This window comes from Varanus komodoensis, unplaced genomic scaffold (genome assembly GCF_004798865.1).
Source record: "Varanus komodoensis strain SLA01 unplaced genomic scaffold, ASM479886v1 scaffold40, whole genome shotgun sequence".
Classification (NCBI taxonomy): Eukaryota; Metazoa; Chordata; class Lepidosauria; order Squamata; family Varanidae; genus Varanus; species Varanus komodoensis.
In genome coordinates, this window is record NW_025335942.1 from 8,270,668 (window position 1) to 8,293,725 (window position 23,058).

The 23,058-nt window shown below is 42.8% G+C and overlaps 1 long non-coding RNA gene across 1 annotated transcript; it reads left to right on the plus strand.

Annotated features, from left to right (window-relative positions):
* LOC123029743 lies at positions 1 to 22,826 on the plus strand. Its single transcript, XR_006415977.1, has 2 exons — positions 1 to 45; positions 18,708 to 22,826. It is a non-coding gene; the product is annotated as an uncharacterized LOC123029743 (long non-coding RNA).
* Positions 22,827 to 23,058: the final 232 nt, after the last annotated feature.

Consider the following 23,058-nt stretch of genomic DNA (forward strand, 5'->3'; position numbering starts at 1 on the left):
CCATCGCTGGATTGTTCCTTCCACTCTTGCCCACCGTATGAAACAGTAAGCAGCTGCTAAAAAAAACAAAACAAACAAAAACAAAACAAAAAAACAAAAAAATACAAAAAAAGTAATAACATTATCTATGATGAACTGTGTTTCCTACTTGATTAAAAATATAAAGAACTGAGTGTTTATTTCCCTAATTAACCAAGAACTTTTGTACACGTTTAAGCTATTATTATTATTAAAAAAAGTGTTTGCAAAAATGGTCAAGATTAAAATATTGCTGAATTATATTAAAAAGAGAAAATGTCCTTTTCATGTTGAGCTAACATTTGACTTTAGCACAAAAAAGAGATATTTTAGAACACGTAAAATAATATTTTTAGTTTTTCTTCTCATTTTGTTACCAAATTTCAAAACCTTTCATGGAGGTTATTATAGTATATTTGACACCCTATATCCCTGTGATTAGAGATGTGTATATATATATATATATATATATGAGGGCTTAAGGCATGCTGTGTCTGAGCTTTGTCTAAATGTTATGCAGAAGTCTGTAGAGTTAAAAGGTACGTAGGTTTAATTCATGCAAGGTAAACAATAAGTGCTCTCTTTTATACAATATGCATTGCATCTGGACCTTCAACATATAAAATGGTCAGTGAAACTTCTGTGAACATGAAGAAAAATTATTAAAAAGGCATTTAAATGAAATTTGCTAACTTGTGATTTTTACGGTTTGAACCAAAGGTATTCAAATAGTAAAAAGAGAGAGAGAGAGAGAGAGAGATCTCCCATATTTTTCTGCACCTGTTTGGTTTACAACTAAGTAGGTATATTGTCATTATTGTGTATATGAGATGTACTTGTATTGTTCATAATATATTTTTTTTATGATGTGTACTTAAAGTACTTTAACGTAACCTAATTTCCAGTAAACCTGTTTTTGAATGACAGGTGGTGAGGGTTCTTTTGTGTGTGGCGACCAGCACTAGCCTCTTAAATTGTTCCCAGTCTGAATCCAAGCTCCAATTTGTGCTAGTGCTAATCACTAATTTGCGTAGGCCTGTCATAACAGTCAGTGCAACATGAGAGTGTCATCCTACTGAGCCATGGATTTTGAGTTTCCTTTAAAAGTAAAAGCCAAGTTGGTGTGTTGTAAAGAAACCTCCATGTAGCTATGGTGCTAGTTTTTACTGGCTACATACCTGACACGTGTGCTAGTGACCCCAAGCCCAAGCGTGCAAGTCCTTCAGTTACGAGTATGTACTTTGTGTGGTATATTAAAACCGTAGGCTATGAAGACAGTCTATAAGAACACTAATCTGTCAAGTGGGTGTTCTCCAAATTGGAATTATTTGTAATACGACACTTAAAGGTTCTTCTTTAAAAAAAGAGTTTGTGTGCTTTTAATTCACTAACTTCTTGCTGCTGTAAAGTAAAAATATTAATATATTTTTATCATTAAACCTGCTGCATGACTATCATCATTGCAAGTGAAAATAATATACTATAAATGATGCCTTAAAACAGGGGGAAAAAAAACCGGTTAGGATTCTGTAGGAAGAGATGACAACATAAGAATCTGTATGATTCTTGAGTCTTGGAGTATACTCATTTCCTTAACATCCTTGACAAATTGAACAGTGTAGATTCCGTTGCTGTAGGATATGCCACCGGTAGGGACAGAAACTTTCTATGTTTCTTATTGATTGTAAGAGGTTGGGTCTAGGAAAGACAACGATTGTTCAGAGGAAATGTGTCTTTTATTTTCATTGATTAAAGTATAATTCCCTTTTTGGAGATGTACTGTAAGCGTTGATATAAAACATGTTTCCGTTGTATCATCCATTTCCAGTAAAACAAGTTTGCTTCTGGTGTCCCCAGAACACCTAATGTGCAATAATGTTGTAGTGCTTAGGAATTTTTGTTTGTAAAGAATCACTGGAATTTATTACATTACTTTTTAAGATGCACTTTCCCACATAGCAAAAATAAGCTTCCATAGTGCATAATGTGATAACTGAAATGGTTTTTGACCACATTACCAGCCTTGATGTTAAGCTTGCTTTGCTTTACCTGGAAGGTTTGTCGACAGTTTCTTATTGTATTTGAACTGTGATGTGGAAAGGACTGTATTTTCCATGCTGCAGGTAGCTAGGAAGATTGCTTTGATTTTGCTGTTTGTTGTCTTTGCACTCACTATTGGCGTTCACTATCGTTTGAAAACTTGCAGTACTGCAGTTTGGCAGAAGTTTTGATTTTTAGCAATAACTTGTGTGGGTCACCTGTGTGTGCAGCAGCGTGTGTCTATTTTTCGTTCCCTTTGGATTAATTCAAACTTGGTTAAGAGCAAAACCTTATTCGGCTTTAGACTAGACACAGGCAACAGTGCTAAAAGCGATCCTAGAGTAGTTTCGCTACTCACGACGTGAGCACACATTCTGTGCGTCCCACTATTCGCTCTGGCCAAACAGCTGGTCTTGCAGGTTTATGAAACAAAACAAATACCTGTTTATCAGAGACAGGAGTAGAAATAATACATGTACCCAGATTCATCTTTCCAGCTACCTTTGACTCCCTGAAAACCTGCCGTCTGAATCCAGACAACCTTTAGCTTTTTTCAGACGTCAGTCGAAAGAATCAGCATTTTGCTTGTTTCCTTTTCCTTAGAGTCAATATCCCAGAAAGGGAAGTCCTTTCGGCCCCACGTCTGAGGGTCCTGTCTCTAATCCGTGTGGGCCACGGTACACGGGCATGGATTGCGCAGTTCTCCTTGTATTGCAAGTTCTCCCTGTATTACCACATTTTACCACAGTCCTAGGAAAGTTTGGTATCCTGAGAATAGCTAGGTCTTGAACAATGGTAATGCTAAGATGATAACACTGACGACAAATTCTGTTATTTTAAGTTTCTCTTTTTTCCGACTGAGGTGCTCAGTACTCTACCAAGGTTCTGTTGCGCACTGTTTAAAATAAATAGTAGTGACAGGACCTTGTTTTAAGGCCAGAAGAATAAAAGAAATGGTATATTTGACCATATTTGGTGTTCTAAAAACAGTATGCTCAAATGTGCCAAGCAATCCACATTTTAGAAAACATGCCTTATTTTCCTTTCTATGTTTTCAGTGTCTTGTAGTAATCCTACAGTCACAATGCTACTTTATATGAAGTGCAAGTAAACTTGAAATCCACTGCAATACAGACATAGATGTTTGTTTGTTTTTTTTAAGCGAAAGGGACACTGTCAAGTAACTTACATCTAAAAACATGACCTCCCTTTCAAGTGATTACAGCATGGCGAATGTCCTCATTTTAAGTCCACTCGTTTTTTTTTTTTTTTAATTGCTCTGTCTGAGAAATTAAATAAACAAGTTAAAAATTAGACACTGTTGATTCATGCCTCTTTATTGTTTTCTGCTGTAAAATACAGTTTCCGGCCAGAGGGGGAGCTAAAGTAGCTTTAAAAAAAAAAAAGTAAAAATCTAAATAGTGCTGAAATTGTAGAATTCAACTATGTGTCAGAAAAAATTAGTAGGGAAAAGGGAAAGCAGAGAATCCACCATTTACTAACAAATCACCCAGGGTGGAAATACGGTTATTTTCAAGATTGTAGGCAAGCCTTGCATACAGATGCTGGAAAACTTACGGAAGCGTGCATGTTTAACCGACGAATACTTGACAGTGTCACTTTTAAAGTGCCCGTTGCAGGCGTTCCAGCTTGCTCTGTTAAGCTCTCTTTGAAAAGTACTACGAAACAGAACCACCCATTCAGAACTTTGGAAAAGGCAGTCACCCTGTCTACTGTTCAGACAATTGTATCAGGCAACGAAGAAACTTGTCTACAGTAGGCTAACCACTTCATTTTAGAACAATTATATTTTTGACTTTTCAAAACAGCACTGTAGCAACCTTTTTGATCAGCCATGTCCCTTTTAAGCTATGCAAACTATTGTATATATTGTGGTCAGTTAACTGGATGGGATTTGTGCACTAACAAGTATATATAATTCTAGTTATTAGCATTACTTTTTATGCTGGCAGCAAACTATAACAAATCTACCTATTCTGAATGGTAAATATTATACACCCTGACTTCTGGTAATTTGGAAAGAATAAAATATCTTCCTGCAATGGGATTCTGATATTTTATAACTGTTTCCATTAAAATACTATTTTGTCCGTTTTTATTTAACTTGTAAAATAGTTTTTGCTTTGTACTGGCATACATAAAATAGGGTATTGGTATATTTTTGAAGCAAACTGATCAAGTACATTTGTAATAAAAAAATCAATGGATCTGTTTCGGTTGTACTCACTGTTTTCATTTCTTGTTTAGTTTTCATGCATGGTGTTCTGTGTTCCCCGAGAAACAGCCAATGCAACCTGGGAGGGGCAACAGCGTTAGGAAGGAAAAGGACACAGATTAACTGCGCAAATTCAAGTCCATTTTATCTCCCAAATTATATTCATCCGTTCTCAGTGGTTCGGGCATCTTGTCCTGGTCACCCAGATCATGGTTGAAAGGATACGGAACGTGCCACATACGTGCTTCCGCCTTACCTCTCCTGTGCTGATGCTTCCCGGCGTGTCCAGGTGTCTTCTGCTAGCAAGTTGCCACGTCTTCCAGACTGAGCATCTGTGGCCTAGTACATTGTCCCCATACGGTGACTCGCAAGCCCATCAGACCATTGCTTGGAGCCAGCCTTAGCCTGATGTGACAACCTGTGGCTAGAAGAAACCTGGGAAGAGCAGAAGGGTGTAGTATGTCATGGAGAAGGTACAGTTGCTCCCATGGTACTTTCTCCAAACCATACTACAGAGGCTTACCTGAACCGAGTCAGTAACAATGAATTGGAGTTGCATTTTATTTAAGTCATATTGCATTAAAAGTTTTGCATGAGCCTAAAGTCGTTCGGTTTTTCTGATCATACCCCATTTCCCAAGCTTGGCTACCTTAGCATATATTAGAATTGACAGATATTGAAATGCCCACTGGAATTGCCTCCTCTCCTTTCGAGTTATTTAAAAATAAGCATTTATGTGTTCCATTTCTCTACCATGCAAGAGTGATGTGCTTCTTAAATTACTTTTATTCTACAATGGCTCTTCTGCTGCTCTTCTATACACGTGTGGGATCAAAGCTCATTGAGCACAGTGGCTCTTCCTTTGAGTAAACATGCATATATTATACTGTTGCATTGATAGAAAACACTTTTTTGGAGGATGGGATAGAACAAATGTCTTTAAAATGTGAATCAAGGGCATGAGACGTCACACTCTGCAGATTCATTCGACCCACTGTAAATTACTTAGAAACCTTAACCTTTGTGTTTCAAGCTTTCAGAGTCACATAAAAAGCCAGGCATGTTTCAGATTATGCAAGTGGAAACTCTAGCACCAATAGACAAGATGGTAAAGTAGATTTATGTGAATCATGAGATGCTTTCGGACCATTTGACTGGAATCTAAGAGCAGTTTTAGGTTTGCCCAAGCCATGGACATGCCCCGTGGGATGTTTGGCCGTCCCCCTTTTGCATGGCAGAGCCCACTGCTGAATTGCCATTGGTTATGAAATTCCCCTTGGATTTTTTTTAAAGTTCCCCAAGCTGCACAAAGAGCTACTGTTTGAGAAATGTGAGTTTATATGGCCACACAGAACTAGTTTTACAGTTCTTTAGATGCAGCGTCAAGAGCTTCACAGAAGGATTGTGTTTTTAAAACAAGTTTGCGTTAATTATTTAGATACTTGTTAGCATGTTTAGAAATGCATTTCAAATTCTGGCATTTTCCCATCCAGATCAGTCTTCTAAGGTTTGTCCTGCGCAAGTTTGCTGAGAAGTAAATCCCACTAAATTCAATGAGGCTTCCTTCCAGATGTACACAGGATTGTACCCTTGGCCCCTAAAAAGCCTTTCTTTGGGGGAAAAAGCTAGTATGTTCCATCTATTTATTCTCCAGAAGTATTGGAAAGACAATACAGAGTGGGTACCCAAACAGTTTTTAAAAAATCATAGAATAATGGACTTGGAAGGGGCCAAGAAGGCCATCAGGTCAAGCCCCCTGCTGTTGCAGGTCACCAATTTAACACCATCCCATGTAACCTCATAGAGAGGTCAAAATAGCAAAAAATGTCTCTTAACATAATCCAAATTTGCCCGTGAAGCATCTGGTACTCACAGAATGTGCTGTGTTACCTTGTAAAGTGCAAAGCTCAATCCAGTTTTCCAGAGATTGAAATTTGCAAGAGCTACAAATATTCTTACCCTCTATTGCCCTGTGCAAAGGGTTAAATTGCCTGATTCTGGATAGCCGAGTAACTTTCTCAATACATTCTATTAAAGTCTGGTTCCTGCTGCACGCATTTGTAAACTTCCCTTTTAAAGTCTGAAAGGCCTTTTTATTTCTTTCTGTGATTTGGCGAACGGATGGGCAGACATTACTGTGGCCGGAGATTACCCTGTCAGGGTATGAGGTCACCAGCTACGAGGCACTGTGAATTCCTTGCCTCATCCTAGCGATCAGCCTGCCAAAGTTAAGAATTGGGCCGTCTTTCCCTTCCTCTGTCTCCCTGGAAGAGGTCCTAGCTTGGCTGGACTGACAGCCTTCCCCTCTGAGGAAGAGGGGAGCTGTGTAAAAGCTACGGCAAGGGGCACTGTTCTTTGGCTTCCCGCCTGGAACCTGGAGTGCACATGACGCCCAGGTGGCTGGTTTGGCACCTCAGAAAACCATGTGGCCGAAGGGACGGCACCCGAGCTCTCCTCGCGCTTCCTTACCGATCGTGTGCGCACACGTCAGCTTACATCCAGGAAACCTCTTGGACACAGTTTCTCCCTAAGTATCCCTGAATCCGAAGTGAGATGCTTTGGTCCCAGGGTTAAAGGATGGTTAAGGTCGAGCAAGAGCTGAAGCCTTGCCATGCGTTTACGTGATCTTGTGAAAATAAGGCTAAAGTCATGGTGTTTACCTTTAACGCTGTTCTCATTTTGCATTGCACAGACCTTAGGAACAGCCCAACTTTATCTCAGCCCCCCATGTTTTTGTTCAGCAAATGAGGCCATGGTCTGTGGATTCTCATTTTGGAATTCAGCAGTCAGGTCTTTATTACCACTGTTGCCCTTTTATTTTCTGGTAAGATTGGTGCTTTCGTTCTCAGCACTTCTTCAGGCGGAACTGGCTTGCCAATTTCTCTCCAGGCTTAGCTTTTTAAGTTTTTCAGCTGATGTTCTAACTATTCATCTGTTTAGCTTCTTTTGTTAAGTTTTATTGTACCTTTCTAGATCTGCTTTTATTCTTTGTATGCAAGTTTGAACATTGGAAAGTCAGCGTATAAACATTTTACATGAATTTCCCATTGAAATTAAACTTAGTTTCTGTTCATAACCACTCCCTAAATTTAGTATGTATTTTCTTTTCGCTTGAAGTCAGTGCAAAAGCTTTCTCAAATGCCATACACCTTTCCAATAAGCCTCTCACTGCTTTATTCAAAAAGGAAAGGAACCCCCAACAACCTGCCCCCTTTTAAGAGGCGGTTTACAAGTCCACAGCCTCCATTGGTGGGTCCATCCGCCATGCTCCAGGCAGCCTGAGAAACCTGCCTGCTGTAAGCTCCACTAGAATCCCGATGGGAAAATGGTCCCTGCATGATGGCCACTGGCGTGTGAGCCATTCCCTTCCTCTCCCAGCTGTCCCGGCACTGCTGAGACAAATTTTGCCCACCACAAATAGTGATGGAAATAAGCAGCTGTTAATCGTAGTGAGATCGCCAGCTATTGAGCATGGAAGGATGCTGCACTTGGAGAAATAAGCTTGATGTTCAAGCGTTGGATGTGCCAATTTCTAAATGGATTCGTTTTAAACAGGATTAGATAGTTCTGGGATAGAAGGGCCCATGGCTTTCTTTGATCTAAGATAGGTTCTTGCATAAGCACAGCTACATAATTCTGTACAAACCTGGTCTTATTGTAGCCATTTGTACCAAACATGGTTTCTGCATTCAACCATCTTGCTTGAATTTCAAAGATTTGTATATTAGGGTTAGGTTATGAGCATGGACACAGTCAACTTGTTTTTGGTTTTCACCAAATTTTTGTTTTCTTATGTTTAAAACGCCAGCATCTCTGACCAGCTGAGGTTTTCACTATTCTAGAAATACAGAACCTGAAATTTCTATTTGATACAGGTAATTTGTATTATCGGTATTGAATTTGGCACTGAAAGTCTAGCCACCAGGCCAGATTTAAGGGAAAGAAGTCCAGTGAAGGATAGAGCAGTATTAACATGTTGTAACAGAGAGACTAGCCGAGTTTCACATGGCAAACAGCCCCTGTGCTGTTTCCGCAACGTGCAGATTTTGGTGATCTCATGATTACTCAGGCACCATCGTTTCTGCACTCCCCTGTCCATCTTCCTGAGCTCACTCATAAGCTCAAGTGCCTGGCAAGCATGGCTGGCACTCATGAGATGCTCACCAGCAAGGAAAAAATGTTGGTCCCAGGATGTGGCTGCTAGCCACTCTTTGGGTGGCTGACCCTGGCAGGAAAAGTTCTTGGTTGCGCAACCGGTGGTCCACCAGCATCCATGGACTTCTTGGCTCAGTTCCCTCTGCAGGAACTGGGCCAACCATAGCAGGAAGTCCATGGATGCTGGAAGAACAAATCCCAGAAGGGTCCATCACATTCCTCGGCTACGTCAGCCTCCTTCCGACTGCAGTCCTGAGATGGGTTCCACCTTCTGGAACCTGCCTGCATGTCTGTGGTCTGTTTCTTATTGACAATAATAAACAGTTCTGCCTCAATTCCTTCCTTCCGTCCTTCCTTCTCTGTGTTTTTCATGCTCTCCCTGTTTCAAAAACTAAACAGGGAGTTGGCACATCACTCGGCCAATGGTAATAAAGCAAGTGAGGGTGCGTCTGTTGCTAGGGAGCGGAGAACAATTTTGACTGGAGGCTAAAATGGAATACTGCATGGCATTTCCATACCACCAATAGTAAAACGGTGATCCTGGGTCCAGACGACCAGAGAAACCATGGCAAAGCATAGAAACCTTAGAAGGAAGTGTAGATTCTCTCTGTTGTTTCCAAAAATTAATCCTGTGATGTAGGAACTACCAGACTTGGTCTCAAGGACACAACAGACCCCAAACAGTAACAACCTTGGGTTCTCGCGTCAACCTGCCCACTGTGTTTTTCTGACAATATTCTGACAATATGAAGCCCAGCTTGAACAAAATTGCCAAAAAATGTATATTAAAAGTTCAAGAATACTCCAGGAGGTCTTCTCTTCCCTGGCTTGAAAGTTATGACCTTTCAAACGTCTGTTTCTCTGAAAGCTTAGATTTTATGGAAAAGAAAATTCTGTACAGTAATGTGGAGTTTCCAGAAGATTTAGAATTAGAAAATTTCCCAATGTAAATTAAATTCATCCAATATTTGTATTGGAAAATATTCTGATGTCCCAGAAAGTGATTGTGTGTCTTTTACATGTATTTAGTATAGAAAGGAACTCCATGGCAATTATTCAACCTGAAATACTAGTTAAAAAATAAATCATATTTAATGGGATTTAAGTATTATGTATAAATGTTTACTAGAATATATGTAAAATATAAAGATAATAACACTACAATGTTTAAATTTAAGGAAAAAACAAAAGTGTTGAAAGCCACTGACGGTTTTAGTACCCCAAAGAAGCTAACAACCCCTCATCTACTTCAGCAGAGTTCATTTCTCTTCTTCTACTATTCTTCAGGGCCCTGAAGTTTTGCGATCACTAGTTACATGTTCCCTTTCCCTCTGAGACAGATGTGCATTTCCAAAGTCCGCTTGCATGTGTCTGGGTGCAGGTATGCTAAGGATAATAATCTGAAAAACATTAAACTTAGAAGCTGCTGAAGCTTCTCCAATAATGTATTTGTATTTGCCATACATTAACTTATGCGAAAACTTCTGATTAATTCAAGCTAAAACATCTGAAATGTTTTGCAAAACTACAGCACTGGGAATGTCCCACTCCCCATCATGGGCTGTGCTGCACTGATAATCTTCTAGGGTTGGGTCCAGATTTAGGAATCTGCAGCTAACTAGCAGAAGTGAACTTATCCCATCTCCTCCACAGAGATCAGGGCAGATTTGTGGGTGGGGGGGGGGATCCAGTGAAGGGTAGTTGGACTTATTAAAAATGTTAACATTTTGTCTGGAGATGCCGAGATTGGCTGAGTTCACATGGAAAAGTACCCTACGCTCTCTCCATGATAGCCAGGTTTTTAAAGGTTTTATATGATGCTTCATCATTAGGGGACTTAAGTTTCATGCACCGCAGCACAGAGAACTTCGGCAATTGAGCAATATAGAAATGCAGTAAATAGATTACTTTAAAAATCAGTGAAGAAACTTTGAGGAGGCAGGCACCCCAACCGGACTTTATCTGCTAGGAGTTGCTATGGAATTAATTGCATGAGCACCGGATTGATTTCTGCGTCTTCTTTCAGTTTGGAAATGAGGCTGGGTGGATTTGTTCTTTTGGTGAGGAATCAAGGTTCCTTCACCAGCTTTGACATCCTTGGCCAGGAGACAAGCCGTGTCATTTGCCACTCGAGATTTAGCTCTTTGAAAGAAATTGTGGTGTATTCTCAAGGCAGAATGTAGTCAAAAGGGCTTCACCGTGTTAATCTTGTACATTTCTGCACAGATGTTACCCTGGTGAATTCAGTGAGACTTCTGCCCAGGGGCGTGTGCTCAGGATTGTCGCTTGAGCTTAATGTGCAAGGAAATAATGGACTAAGGACTAAACTCTTTAGGTTAAAGGAATAATTTTTGTGGCTTACAACTTACTTGCACTCTGATCCCAACTTGTTCACATTTTGTTTAGTCATTCCCAGGACACAACAGAACTGCAACAGCTTTCGTATATACACAGAACACACAAAGTTGTGTTCTGTTCTGGTCGCTTTACCTAAAAAAGCACACTGCTGAGTTGGAAAAGGTGCAGAGAAGGGCAACAAAAATGACCAGTGGGCTGGAGCAGGGATGAAGGTGAGGAAGTGGAGACAGGATGGAGGTGTTTAAAGTCATGCATGGCGTGGAGAAAGTGGAGGAGGAGACCCCTTTCTCCCAGAACCCTTGAACCCCAGGGCATCCCACGAGGGCGATCGCTGGGATGTTTAGGACTGGTAAAGGGAAGCGCTTCTTCACGCAGCTTGGGGTTAGGCTGTTGGATTTGCTGCCAGAGGAAGGGGTGATGGCCGCCAATCTGGGTGGCTCTACAAGGGAACTGGACAGATCCATGTGGCCACTAGCCTTGCTGGCCACGGGCTACCGCTGCCTGCATGCACCCGTTGCTGAGGAGCTGGGCAGGAGGAGGTCTTGCACCCGTCCCGCTTGGGGGATCTCATGGCAGCTGGCTTGTCACCATGTGTGCAGAGTGCTGGACTGGACGTACGATGGGCCCAATCCAGCAGGGCTTTTCTAAGTTCTTCTAGGCAGAAAGGAGCCTGCATGCCACTCAGTGTCTGCGCAATGTCTCGGGCTGCGCTTGTTTGGAGCTAGCGCAATACTTGACCTGTCCTGGATAAGTGGCTGCGTCACCACAAAAGCCCCAGCATTTTTTTCCCCAGTACAGTTTCCGCCAGCGTCCTTATGTGACCCCACGTGCTGCCCCTCACATGGAATAACTCTGCTTCCGAGGGCAAATCTAAGAAGGCACTGATGTAGACAACTTTGCCTTTGCGGGCCCCGCTTTCCATCCCGTGTGCTTAGTTCACTGTGGTGCTTCTCTGTGTAAAGCGCGTCTCCATGTCTTAGCAGCTACTCAACCTTTGCAGAGTCTTGGGCCTCATCCGCACAGTCTTCTAACACTTTTGCCTGCTTGGCATTATGATATAATGTTGAGTGATAGTTTTGTGTTCTCAAGCTTACAGCTCCCTATTGTAGTCATGAATGAACCGTTGTTTTCAGAAGTTCTTGTTGTCTTACAAGACTGCCTTCCTACTCAATGTGATCCAACAGTTGTGTTTCCAAACACAGCCAAAATCTGGTTCAAAAGAATTTAGAGAGGGAAGTGATGTACAAGAAAAAGATTTGCGTGCTTTGTACATGAGGATAGAAACCAACGCCTATAAATAGATGCCGAGCTGCCCACCATGTTTCCCGAAAGGAGGATGGAAGGGGTCACTTACGCTCTTTCAAGAAGACAAACCAAAGTGTTCATGGCAAAAGAATGGCTAGGGAAAGAACTCCGCCTAAGAGGGGATTTCACTGGTGAGGTTTGGTCTAATCAAGGGAATGACAGAAAAAACAAACCGATTTTGCTTTCTTCAGGTCTGGTAGCACCATTAGTGATTGCTCCGAGATCAGGACTGAGGGCCAAAGGGCTGTTCACTCGGACAGAGAACCGAGTACCTGGAAAGGTGTGAGGACACGTGAAGGCTTGAATGCAGTGATATGTAGCAGACCTCGCGAAAGAGCTTAGAGTCTTCTGGAAGCCAGAGCACTTGGTGGGGAGGCTGGCTGGCCGGCTTGAGCAGGAGAGGGGCATCTGGGAACCTTTCAGCTGTGCAGGGACTGGGGTGCAAGGGGATTTGTACATTCAGAGAGGGCAAGGCACCCAGTGCTTAGTCCTGCTGACTGCACACTACCTCTCATGTCGGAAGCGGTGTGTCTACGGACACGAGCTGCCGGGGGAGTTGAGTGTGAGCCGCTGCCGTCTTCTTCTGCTTGTGGGTGGCCAGTGTGTGGGCAGAATGCCAGAGAGGTAGACAGACCTTTTGTCTGGTCCAACGGTGCTCTTCCAACGTTCTTACAGGAGCGATGGAGAAATTGTGGGATCTTGCAGATCCCGGCCTTTCCCTTCCCTTCTCTTTTCTGCCCCCCACCCCGGAATGGCCCCTTTTTGACCTCTGCAAGGATGTCCATGGAACCTGTTGTGACCTTGAGAGGCAGCCGACACGGGGCTGTCCCTGTCGCAGAACGTTTGTCCAAGAACCTCTCGAGGTCATCAAGAGTGTCTACTGCCCCAAAGCAAGCAATTGAAATATCCAGTGGTCCGTCCAGAAACACTTCCTGGGACCACAGACTTCTCTGCCCATGTGAGATGGCACATCCTAATTTTGAAAGGTGGTGAGCAATCGCCGCAGTCAGGAGACTGGTTTTCTGACCTCCATTTGACCCTGTAGAACAGGGGTCTTCAAACTTTTTCAATAGGGGGCCAGTTGAAAGGTGGCGGCTACACGCACGGGCCGGTGAGGTGGGGGTGCCTGGGTGCGTGGGCCGGTGAGGCGTCATTGGATGCGCGCAAGGTGGCGTTGGGCACACGCGGCGCCGACTCGCTCACTCGGAAATCTCCCAGCGAGTTCAAAACCATCTCCGAGTGAGCAAGTCACCGCCTCCAGCCTGCGCTGGTGGTGGCGTGGGCCGGATGAAAGGGCATGACGGGCCAGACCCGTCCCGCGGGCCGTAGTTTGAGGACACATGCTGTAGGAGATCTTCTCTGAACCCAAATAGCAGCATTCAAGGAGGAACTGTTAAAAAAATGATTTTTTAAAAATCTCACCTTGCAGATTCCCTTCACAGCTGCAAAAATACCAAAAAGCCATGAACGTAATGTATGGTCTAATTTGATTCCTAGTTTCCGATTCTTTCACTTTGAGCCCCATGATTGCCAGAAAATGGAAGGCACCCCCATCGGTGCGGGTGTTCAAGGAGAGGCTGGACGTCCACATGGTGGGCATGTCGTGAGCAGAGCCAGCTGGAGGTCAGACTAGATGGCCCGGGAGGCCCCTTCTGACTCGCTCTGTTTCTATGTTTCTATGTTTGCGTAAATGGAATGAACTTCTCAGCTTACTTGTTCCTTGAGTGGATGTGTGTATTTTCAAGCTCTCGTCCCTGCAGAAGATGCAGGAACAAAGGAAAAGAAGTCACACCATGTAGTGCTACAGCTTTCTCAGATTGTTGCGGGTGCATTTGTGCTTGGTAGTACCCATGTTGGCTTTCCCCAGCTTGGTATTTGCTAAGCATCTCCCGTCTCCAGCCTTTGACTCTGCAGCTAATGGAAACTTTAGTGTAAAGCTTTTGGAAGACACCAAGTTAGGAAAGGTTGTTGTATATTCTGCAATATTATTGTACTTTTCTGAGATCCCAGTTGTAAGAGAGCTATTTGTTCAGCAATGCCATCTTGACATTGACTGTATCAATATTGTATTTCATCTCTTACTCTGAATGAGCATGTATTGGACAAAAAAATCTATTTTCAGTGTGTTCCTTTGTGTCTCAGGGAGGGGCAGAAAATGCCTCCACAGCAATGCTCGTTTTTGTTGATTGTGGGTCTAGGATCAACTGCAGATACAGGATTTGGCCCCTAGATTGCATCATTTTGTGCGTCCTCATGTCTTTTTAACAGTGCTTGTTGATTTTCATTGATTACTGCAAGTGGGACTATTTAAAGATGGCAGCTGATGTCTCAACAGCTGAAATGCCATCCCAGTTTGAAAATGGGTGGGGGAAAAAGATGGAGAACCCCGTCCTGTCCTCCCCACCATCTTCTATCGTTTCCCTAAGCTGGCGGTGCCTCTTCTTTCCCCAGAAACTGCAAAGTTCAGCAACACAGTTCTCTCTTCCCACTCAGTGGGACAACCTGGAAGGCTGTGCTTCCCCTCCCGATGCCTCCCCCCACCCCAAGGCCGCAACAGCACCCACACGCAGCAGTCACGAGAGCACTTTTCCCCATCACATTCCCGCCCTCGGAGAAGCGCTTGACATTTTCTCCGAAGAACGAATGGGCAGGCCACCCGCTGCTATTAAAGGACACTCCAGGATGCCCTTGGGGGTGCAAGTCTGTGGTCCTTGGTGTGCTTGCAGCAGCCCTGCCGACTGGGGTTAGAGCAGGAAGAGGCGGAGGGACCTCGGAACGTGGCCACTTCCAGAGACTGAGGCGAGAGAAGCCGAGGCGCGCATCTCAAGACTGGGCGCCCCCAGAGCTCAGGCGGCCCTGAGAATGAGTGAGTGGGAAGGGTCTTGGAGCAGGGAAGAGCCCTAGAGATGGACGAGGTCGCACGGTTCTCGATCGCACGACGCAAGGTTGGCAGAGGAAGGCAGCCCAGTCAGAGACTGGCGTGTGGAGGGGAGGTGCGCTCGCTTCCAGAAGGCCCCTCCTGGAAGGACGGGGCCCACATGGACTCATAGGGAGAGCTCCCAGAAGGAAGGGCTAGCAGGGGCTCAGGAACCACTCCGGCAGGCTCAGGGAAGCCTTGGCGGGCTTGTGCTTCTGAAGATGCTCTGGTCGATCAAGAGCACTGGCCAAGAAAGGCCTGTCTCTTGGAAGGTGGGGAGAGAGGACACGTCCAGGACGCAGGTCCGAAACGGAGGTTTCTGATGTCTCAGTGTCTGAACTGGGAAAACTTTGTCCCTTGGTGAGCCCCTCTGCAATTCCTGGCAGCTTCCTTCCCATCAAAATGAACCTCCTGACACTTTGTCTGCCCAGCTGATTCAGGAATTTCTGAGTCCTGTCTCCTTTCAGCCCAGATTGATCAAAAAAGAAAAAAGCTTCTGAATTCTGCTGCTCAAAGGCCAGAAACACAGAAGAAAAATCCTGAGAACACAGGTGGTAATTTTGTAATCATGCAGTCCTTCATGTGGGGGAAGATTTTAGTGAGGTGTTTTTTAAAAATGTACAGCAAAAGATAGGAATATAAAAATGAATTTGTTGGGGAGGAGAGGGGAAAACACTGGAGGGAGGGAGGCAGGGAGTCCCAAATAGAATTGCAGCGGCACTCTGACTTAGCCCATTCCAAGCCCTGTAGCTGGGTAGCACATTTCCCCCACAGCATATGCAGAGAGGATGGGTTTGAGTGGCAGGTTTGGCCTCTGTGAGAAGGTATATGGAAGGTTTGCCTGCCCTGAGCAAACTCTGGTTTTTATGGGAATCTACGTTCAGTAAAAGCCAGCCCTTCCGAAACAGCTGTTTGCCCAGTAATGTGCTAGCCTTCACTTCTGGAATCTGCAGACCAACCAGCGAATCAGAAAACTGCTTACTCCGTGGACTCATTTTCCCAGTGACCCCAAATTTCCATCTCAGAGGACATAGCCAGTTCCAGACACTCAGCCTGGTTTATTTTAAAGAGCGTATGTGGATTTGTGCATATAGGGAAGGAGGGAATTAACTCGCCAGATGCTCTAGGGGCACGGTTGAACCACCACAGAAGATGTCTGCCCCATCTTTACTTTGTCCTACAAAACCTCACGGGGCCCCCAATCCTAAGTGTGTTCAGTTCAGCTTCTTGGTGGTGAAGAGGTGCTGTCCTCGCTGCATCCCGCCTGTGCTTCCCTGGGTGCAAGAACCGATCCGCAGGTACCGCATGGCACCTGCGTCACACGTGGTACCTTCTCCTGCATCCGCAGTATCGTCCCAAGTGATGCTTATTCCCTATAGGAGTGGGCGGCATCTCTGAACATACAGAGAACGTTCCGGGTATGTCCCGCAAAGAGAGGTCAAACCCCACTTGAAGGATTTCCGCTCTTTGGCACCAGGCCTCTTCCTGTTGGTAGGACTTGCTCTGGTGCCACCAAGTACCACCAAAGAGGCATTGGGCTCCAATGACGTGGTGCTTACACAGACTTCTTGCAGTGAACGGGCAGGTGTTTCTCCGTCACCAAAAGGGTAATTAACCCTAGATAAATTTCAATGGGTGCGGCGAGCGTGAGAGAGAGCGAGAGCGAGAGCGCGCATTGGTGGAAGACTACAATTTAGGATTGGCTGAATTTTGGAGAATTACACTGGATCTCTTCTCATTCTGCATACAAAAGTATATTATACTTGTCAGGGTTTTACTGTCCTAGCATCAGGGTATCCGGTATCGTCATAACTACTTAAATGAAATTAAGTCGGGAGCTAAACCTCCTTGAGCCTGCCGTTGACCCCAGTAATTAGGTCGTAAGCTTTTCTCTTAACGCGGCATCCTGGTCACATTATGATGTGCGGGAATGTTCGAAACTGGCTTTTATAAAAATTGATAGATTATTTAACTATAGGACATATGGCAGCCATCTCTGGGAGAGAGAGCTGAGCTTAGGGTTTAAAGGACGCAGATGCTTCCTCTTCGTGAAGGATGGCCTGCTGGGAGCGAGACAAAGTCGGCAAAATAAGAAAAGGGCTTCTTCCTACTAGCCAGAAGTTTCATTTATTGTAAGTAGACTTGGCCTAAATGCAAAGCGTATGTTTGTAAGAAGCCGTTTCATGCTGTTTGTGTGAGTGTGGATTTTCCCTCACAATTGCCCTCACATACGCACTGATGTCAGGTACTGAATATTCCAGGCCGTGACATTTGCTTGCCATCTGCAGTTAGAGATATTTTGTGATCCTGTTCTGCGCATTATGCTCCTGTTCATGTTACAAGTCTCCAGGAGTTGCATAATGTATAAACAGGGGGTAGCTGTTTGTAGGTCTGTTGGTTAGTACGATCTGCTCTTGGAATTCCACCGTATTTGTACTTAAGCTCAATCATTCTTCTTCCGATGTCTAACGCAGGAATACGTTCTTTGGCAAAGTGCCTTAATAAAGATGCGATGTTTATTTTCTAAGATAAATAGAGGTAGCATTTAAGATACGAAAGCCAAGTCCTCAGTTTTTTATATGCATTAAATGTAAGCTAAGATGGTAACATCAAATATTTATTTTTATCTATGTAGTCACTCTTCGTGTCATTTTTCCTCTCACACCTGGTTGTGCATGACAAAGTGTTTGTTTGCCTAGGCATCGTGTCTTTCCGAAAAAAGTCATGCTTCTAATAAATAGGATGAACAATAGGATATACTCTAGAACAGTATTGTGTTTATCTAGCACTTGGATACATATGGTAACTTCAATCAATAACGTTGGGCACTTAGGAAATAGACATTCTCTTTAGTACTTTTCTGCTTGCGGACCAGCTTCCTATTCTAGGAAATAAAGGAAAAAATGCCATAGGATTGTGCCTCTTTAAATAAAAATATTCCTTATAAATGCTAAAAATCCAGAGCCAGGTGATACTTGCATGAGGGCCAAGCAAACATGCATGAAATTTCATGCACTTTCTCAAGCCCCGGACATCTCTAGGAGGTTGGTGCAAACCTCGGACTGAGTCATGTGCCCTTCCAGCTGTTTCAGCTTGCAACCCTCATCATGTCTGGCCAGCGTAATAGATGGCGAAGGGCGAGGAGAGTCCTTGGCCAAAACTTCTGGAAGACCACAAGTTGCCCACGCTGGGCAGCTAAATGAATATAGGAACAACCTGGAAAACAGCCTCACTTCTGAGATGTCTGAATTCTTGTGCATCTTGGTGAAAAGAATAGAAAGGGCATTGCAAAACTTGCCCTGGACTTTCTGGAGCGGAGACAGAAGGTCCAGGGTCCCAGGGCAGCTGGGCTGTCTAGAGTAGATTTGGAAAGTTAAGGTGTGTACTCAGTTGCTTCTTTTAGTGAAGTTTAACTTGTATTGTTTCTGAGAGCACAAGGCTTCTGGTTTGGGGCAGTTCCTTGCCAAGAATCATTCAGCATGGCACATTTTGTCCAGACTGTTCCCCCTCCCCTCCTACACCTCTGACAGTTTTAAAAATAAGAATATTAACCAGAATAGTCAGGATGGAAAAATATGTAGAAAATGGAGGATGCGCTGATAGTAGATAGTATTTTTCTTCTACACATAAACCAATATTTACCAGTAATCTTGTGTTTCTATTTTTGTTTTTTGGCAGACTTTTACCAGTAAATATCGGTTTATTCCTGAAACCAGAAGTCCTAAACATATCTTTGTTTATAAGGTCAGTCATTTCCTGTTTCTGTCCTTCCCCATCTATTTACCGGTTCTATTGTCTTTCAGGAATGGAAAGTTTAGTGTCTTCTTTTTGCTTTTCTACTTTCCGCACTGCTATTCTCTGGACATAAAGTACAGAAGAAATGTTAACCTTTGAGGAGATAGTTTTACCCCTAGAAATCTTACATCCAGAGGACCGGTCCAGCAAAACAGTTTATAACATTGTAACTTTCCGTTTAGATGTTTTAGATCTTTGTAGCTAAACGTGGAACAAATGACTAAAGTTAATAGAGGGAGTGGAACATTTCAATCTTGGGCATTAAACACCATCTTAGAATTTGTGAAAAAAGGTAAGAAAGAGCTAATAGTCAAATCCTGAACCCAAAAGAAGTTAGCCATGTGTTTAAAATCTGCACTCAAACTAGACCCTAAAAATGAAGCTATAGAGTAGTTCTATACTGTTTGTAGCTCATAGCTTACACATCGCAACCCAGGTTGTGTTCTTTGTTATTCAACTGAGTTAAAACAAGCTAGCTGGGTTTGCTTGGTCACTTCCTCTCGGCGTCTACAGCCAGTCGAAGGGCTGAACAAGGACACGCTGTCCTTGGACTATTTATGTCTTTTCTGCCCACATACCAGAGTTCTCAGTCTGAACGTCACACTAAACAACCCAAGAACAACCCATTCCTGGGTCGTAGTGGGACTTGTTTAGCCATTCCCTCTGAGGGGAAGGAGACGGGCAAAAGCCACAGAGTCTGCCAGCTCACTGGAAGCTGGGTTTCAGAGACTGCAGCAATAGGTCTTTTCTCATTTTAATCACCTGCAGTGGTGCTAATGCCAGCACCTTTCCTTTCTCATGAAGGCTCGATTTTACCTTTTCTAAAAATATATATGTATTTCCTGTACCATTGATCAGTGCTGTGTTACCGGCTCTGATCTGCAATTCAGAATGACCTCCACATGCCGTGGGGCTGTGAAATCACACATGGCCCCTCCTCGAGCTCTGTATCACTCCTAAATAGGGAGGTGTGTATGTGGGGGAATACCCCAATATTGGTAACTCTGCTTAGGAGACTCTGTTCACCTGTCCCATTTATATATTATACTCAATATGTGGCGGTGAGGTGTGGCACAGGTGTAGAAGAGAGGTTCTGCTACCACACCATCCATTTTATTTGAGCGTATATTTTTTTTGTTAACCCACCCATATAGCCTCATGGCTAATGGGGCAAGATTAAAAGCAAAACAAAATAAAATAAAACGCATTGCAGTCCCAATTTTATGAAGTTGCAAACAGGTCTCTTGTGGAGCTTTCTGTGATATTGGTCATATTAGGGAAAACCGTGCCCACTCCTGCTTAGGCAGGCCCTAACCTTGTACGTCATCTCAATTCAAAACTGCTTTTCCTCCAGTTTTGCAGCCTCCCCTTTTGTGATTCTGAGTGTGCGATATAATTGGTAACGACTTTAATATGAGCCATTGACACTGGCACTTCTTTGGAGCATTCAGAAGGCTTGTAGAAAACCCCTCTTGCCACTCTGGAACACGTGCAAAATCTCTCATTGCAAAGACGGATTCTCTTCAGAACTGCAATTTGAACAGTTCGTATACTCCCAAATACTATTGCTATCGATACGATGAGTCTTTCCTATACAGCCAGTTAATTTGCAATTTCAGGTTGGAAATAAGATTCTATCCATTGTATTTATCACTCCCAGATTTTACTGTCAGTATTGTCATTTTGTAATATTGTCAATGTTTAATGTGGATAATCTATGTAAATTAAAGTTTATTGCAAGGGGCTCTACATTTCCATGCTATATGGGAGTCAGGATGATTCCAATACAATATTTCTTTCTCAGAAAGGTGAAGGCAATTCTGAGTATCATTCTTAAAATGTCTAAGGCTAAAACTAAACTGCTAAAACTCTGTCGCTGTCCAATATCTTAAAGACTGAAGTATTCACAGAACAGTGCAAAATTGCTGAGCCACTTGCCGGAGGGGGTCTTGGACCCATCCTGCTGGAGGGATCCTGTGGGCAGCTAGTTTGCCACTGTGTGCACAGTGTGAGACTAGACGGACAATGGGTCTGATCCAGCAGGGCTGCTCTCACGTTCTTGCGTGTCAGGCACAATTCCTTACATCATGCTAAGCTTGTTGTTCTGGCTTAACCATCTAGGATGTGCCGAAAGAACCCTCTCAGGCAACACCCGTCCTGCTGCCTTGCAGGACAACTTTTGCTCAAGTGGGAGACGAAGGCAGGATTCAGCACTTAAGACATACTTTCCCAGTACATGCAAAGTGGAATGATGGTTAAGCCAGGATGCATAAACTAGCTTCAAACCCTGTTTCAATGCTGGTTTCAGATCCTGGCTTGTTCGGGAGCTCTTAAACATAACGTCACACATTGTGATGAATTCTTCCTTCTTCTCGCGCTTTGCACAGTGATGAATCCTTGCTTTTTCACCCATTTACATGAAGGAGTGAAAAGGGAGCTAATTGCGTGCACTTGTACACTTCTTATGTATATTCTAGTGCATTGCACCAAACAGTTTGTTACTTCCGCTGCTAACACAGCCAGAAAAAGAGAAAATATATACACACTTTTTACTAAACTTCAGAAAGATCAAAAAGACTAGTCTTTCAAGTAACGTCAGATAAAAATTAAAATGTTTTCCTTTACAAACACTCCTGTAGCAGTTAGGTCAACTTAGCCTGCAATATTTCTCTGGCTGAGGTTGCCCAAATTCTCCCTTCTTTATAAATCCTGCATTTCAACTGAACTTTCCATAGATGTAATACTTCAGGATCAGGCTTTGCCCCCCTTGTATTTCAGGTTTGTTTTCCAGTTGATAAGAACAAGGAAATTTTAATTATTGCTTAAAATGTCCTGTATATTGAATGGGAAAGATTCCGCGAATTTCTCTAGAAAGAGCAATAGTCTCTGGAAGTCCTGAGATTTCATTATGCTGAAGGTTTATGACAGGCAGATAACCTTTTGGTATTTTAATTTAGGGTGTTGTTAAATTCGTAACCATTTTTAAACCAGAGAGCTTTACCTTTGATACGATGTCAAAACGCATGATCTGTTTGTTTGCTGCATAAAGGATGCAGCTCTGTGTCAGTGGGAAAGAGGCAGGTGGGGATGGTGTGGAGAACAGCAGCCTATTGGATCACACCTGGTAGAAAAAGTGCACCTGATAACCATCCATGTGAACCTTTCTCCAGAATATGATTCTTGTGTATAACGATAGACAGATACAATCTCTTGTGTATCTTTCTCATGTGAGTTTTCTGAAAAGGCAAACAAAATAATCTCTCAAGATGAAAGACTAAAAATCTCTCTCAAGTCTCTGCGTATTTTTTGCTAGGTAATCTTTATTAGATGTGCCAATATCCATTGTTTTTCTATACATTTTTAATTATCGTACAAGCATATATTGTAAGACTGCACACTTATTAGAAGACTGGAATGCTGAACTAGGCAAAATACTTGTTTTTTATGTAAATAGTTGCTATTTTTGTTTTTAATAAAACTGGTACCAGCTCTCCTAACTGTTGTATTTTAACCTAATGAGCAATGTTCAGACATCCTGTGGCTTATGGTATTTGTGTAATTGTTTGTATGTAACTACTAACTATAAATTGTAAGTAAGAAACATGCTTGTTTCATCTATTCAAAATAGTTTCTCTCCTGTTATGATAAAAGGAATTGATTTATTTTTTTAAGATGGCCATGCAAGTGTTTCTCTGCTTTTTAAAAATACCAGGGTGAGGATTTTATCTAGTTTTCACTTGATAGACCAAAGTTACCATTGACACTGTCTTGTAATGCTGATCAAATTTATCTCCTTTGCACTTTAAACAAATTTTAAAAAGGGAAAATCAAGGTGTCAATTGCAAATACATTCACTGTGCAGTGGAATGTAATGTCATTAGTCAGTCTGTTTATAAAGAGGGTATTTTCCTTTGTTGTGGGAAAGGGAGTACTTGAGCAATGTATTTGCTAGTTAATATAAAGTGTTTACATGTAATTACTTAATAAATTATTTGATTTTAAGATGGATCTTAGTGATGATTTTTAAGTGGCAACTATTGAGAACCTCTTGTTCCTTCTTTCAGTTCGTTCTGTCTTTTCCAGTAATCATGTTAAATGCATTCATTTCCATAATATGCTGAGGAAGGAACAAAACATGAATTTCTGCAAGATTGCTAGCTGCTGCATTACTGTGTGTAACATTTTGTAACAACTCTGACAGGCACACTTTCGATAAGGCATTTTTATATAATTT